The sequence below is a fragment of the Canis aureus genome, chromosome 35 (assembly GCF_053574225.1).
Source record: "Canis aureus isolate CA01 chromosome 35, VMU_Caureus_v.1.0, whole genome shotgun sequence".
Taxonomy (NCBI): domain Eukaryota; kingdom Metazoa; phylum Chordata; class Mammalia; order Carnivora; family Canidae; genus Canis; species Canis aureus.
The window spans coordinates 11565693-11568919 of NC_135645.1; positions in this window are offsets into that span (position 1 = coordinate 11565693).

Consider the following 3227-nt stretch of genomic DNA (forward strand, 5'->3'; position numbering starts at 1 on the left):
AACAGGATGGAGATTCCCTTTCCCCTTTTCCCGCATCCTGGGGACAGTGAGGGGCTCCCAACTAATGCCTAGAAGGTGTGTGTAATTGTAGAAACAACCAGAAATGTAGGCATTGTTATTACCAATTTACAGACAGGAAAATAAAACTAAAAGGTGGAAAGTAACTTGGCCAAGGTCATGCAGTTCCTGAATGGGAAAGAAGTTTAAAATCCAAGCATTGCATGGCTCAAACCCTTTCTACTGTGCTACACTGATTCCAAGCTTTTAAAATTAATGTAAAATTTTCTAGGTAAAAATTGAAAACCTGATGAAGGGATAAGTTTTAATTATATACATATAACAAATGCTAATTCATAGAGATCTTTAATTATAGAATTTATACATGCAGTTTTTAGGATTTTATAAAATAATAGTGCTAATTAGACACTCAATTGTATAGGCAATGATCCATGTTCAGGGGGAATTTGAAATAATACTAATATTAAGACAGTTCTATTTTAGGGTGGGATGGTTGGTTGATAAATTGAGGTGGGAAGTAGAAATAAAACTGGTCTCCCTTCTTTGTATGTTTTTCCATACCCAGAGCAAAATAGAAGTAATATATTTTGTGCCTATAGGAAATTGAATTTAGGAATGTACACCACCATAGAGTGAAAATGAAAACCTAATGCAGAAATAATAACCCTCATACGATATGTACCAACTGCCACCTGGAAGTGGCCATTTCCATCTCTGGGGACTGAGGTACTGCAGCACTGGTGGGAGTTTATGCTGATCTTCATCAGGAAATGCCTCCTTTTGCCTGATTTTCACTTTCCCTGGATAACTGCTGATATGATTTGGCTTCCGATTGGTTCTGTGAATGTGCAAGGCAAGAGGACAGGAACAAGGCGCCTCATGCCCCTGCAGAAAGAGCTGTGGTAAGCAGATGAATACCTGGTAATTGGGATGATTCTGGGCACATTAGGATGATTTCATGGCAGCATGGCACAATCTGTGAACACTTTGATAAACATTTCATTCCTGGAGAGTGTGTAGGCAGGTGGATGAATATTTTCATGCTAGAAATAAATGTGTGAGTGCTATGGCCTCTGCACCCACCTCACCCCACCCTACCCCACCCCACTACCTTTTAACCATGCTATGAGAAAGGGAGGGGGAAATATACATGTCTGTATGTATATATATATGTGTGTATATATAAATGTATATGTGTATATATGGTTACACAATTAATACCCACACACACTCTTCCATATATATATATGTGTGTATATATATATATATATATATATATATATATATATATATATCCTAAAATAGACAGAGGTGTTGAGATAGATCTTTGAAATGGTGAGTTCTGGATTCTACTGCAAGCAAGGCAGGCTAACCCACTGGACATCTCTGCAGATTCAAATTAGTCTGCTTTTGCTGATAAATGTCACAGAAGGCAGGTGGTCTGTTTCAGACAACTGGGTGGGAACTTTAGTTGTCCCATACAAGTACCTGCCACCACCACCATTGCCTCAGATGTTCGGTGTTGAGTTATATTGTCCTTAAATGTCAGAGACAACGACATCTAGGTATATAGTAGGCAGTTTAAGCTACAGGATTGTAGCTCAGTTGAGAAATCTAACCTCAAGACACACAGGAAGTAGATGAAGCAATAGAAAAAGAGGAGACTGCCCAGGGAGGGTGTACAGACAGGGAAGGAATGAGAATTGCAGACAAAATCTGGAAACATTAGCACTGAAGATTGAAGAGGTCAAGGAAAAGAATACTTGATGATGGGTGATGGGCACTGAGGGGGGCACTCCTCAGTGTTATTCTATATGTTGGCAAATTGAACACCAATAAAAAATAAATTTATTATTTAAAAAAAATAGAAATGACAAATACCCACCATTTGCTTCGATGTTGGAGGGTATTATGCTGAGTGAAATAAGTCCATCAGAGAAGGACAAACATTATATGGTCTCATTCATTTGGGGAATATAAACAATAGTGAAAGGGAAAGGAGAAAGGAGAAAGGGGAAAGGAGAAAAAATGAGTGGGAAAAATCAGAAAGGGAGACAGAACATGAAAGACTCCTAACTCTGGGAAACGAACTAAGGGTGGTGGAAGGGGAGGTGGGCAGGGTGTGGGGGTGACTGGGTGATGGACACTGAGGTGGGCACTTGATAGGATGAGCACTGGTGTTATTCTATATGTTGGCAAATTGAACACCAATAAAAAATAAATGTATTAAAAAAAAGAATACTTGATGAATACTGAAATGATCTTTTCAGAGGTAAAACATAATCAGGAGAAGCCAAAAAGAGAGATTTTAAGAGGGTGTACAGTAGAGATCAAATATGTTTTTTATTCTTCTAAATAATTAATAAAAAAAGCATCTCAGTAAAAATGCCAAGGGAGATACTAATACTTTTTGAGTATCCCCTTTGTACCAGGCACTGAGATAAGCATTTTGCATATGTGTTGGAATGTGAAAACGTTTCCTGAACTTGAGTTTTATGGGTAATAATTAAAAATGTAGGGCAGCCCCAATGGCCCAGCGGTTTGGCACTGCCTTCAGCCCGTGGTATGATCCTGGAGACCTATAATCGAGTTCCACTTTGGGCTCCCTGTGTGGAACCTGCTTCTCCCTCTGCCTGTGTCTCTGCCTCTCTCTCTCCCTCCTGTGTATTCTCATGAATAAATAAGTAAAATCTTTTTAAAAATGTGGAGCTATATGTATATTTCCTGAGGCATTGTGGATCCTAATTTTTTTTTTTTTTTTTTTTTTTTTTTTTTTTTGCTGCCAGATACTTGCACAATGACCCGGAACAAATCATTTCACCTTTCTGAGATTTTGTTTTGTCATCCATAAAATAAAACTGAGGGTTTGGAAATATCTCTAAGTCTCTACCCAACTCTACATACATTCATTCTGGTAAGTGCCATTGTAGAACATTGCATGTTACATACAGAAATATAGTCTAGAGTTTTTAATGAGTTCATCAGCTAAAGATCCAATTTAGACACCAGTGCATTTATTTACTTATTTTTTGAAGGATCTTATGGAGATTATTAAACCTTTGTATGCTTTAGTTTCTTCATGCATTAAATGTGGATAATAATAATAGCTCTTGCATTGCAAGGCAATTGGAAGAATTAAATTAATGCTTATAAAGGCCTTAGTATAGTTCCTAGAACACAGTAAGTGCTCAATAATTGTTTTGCATTTG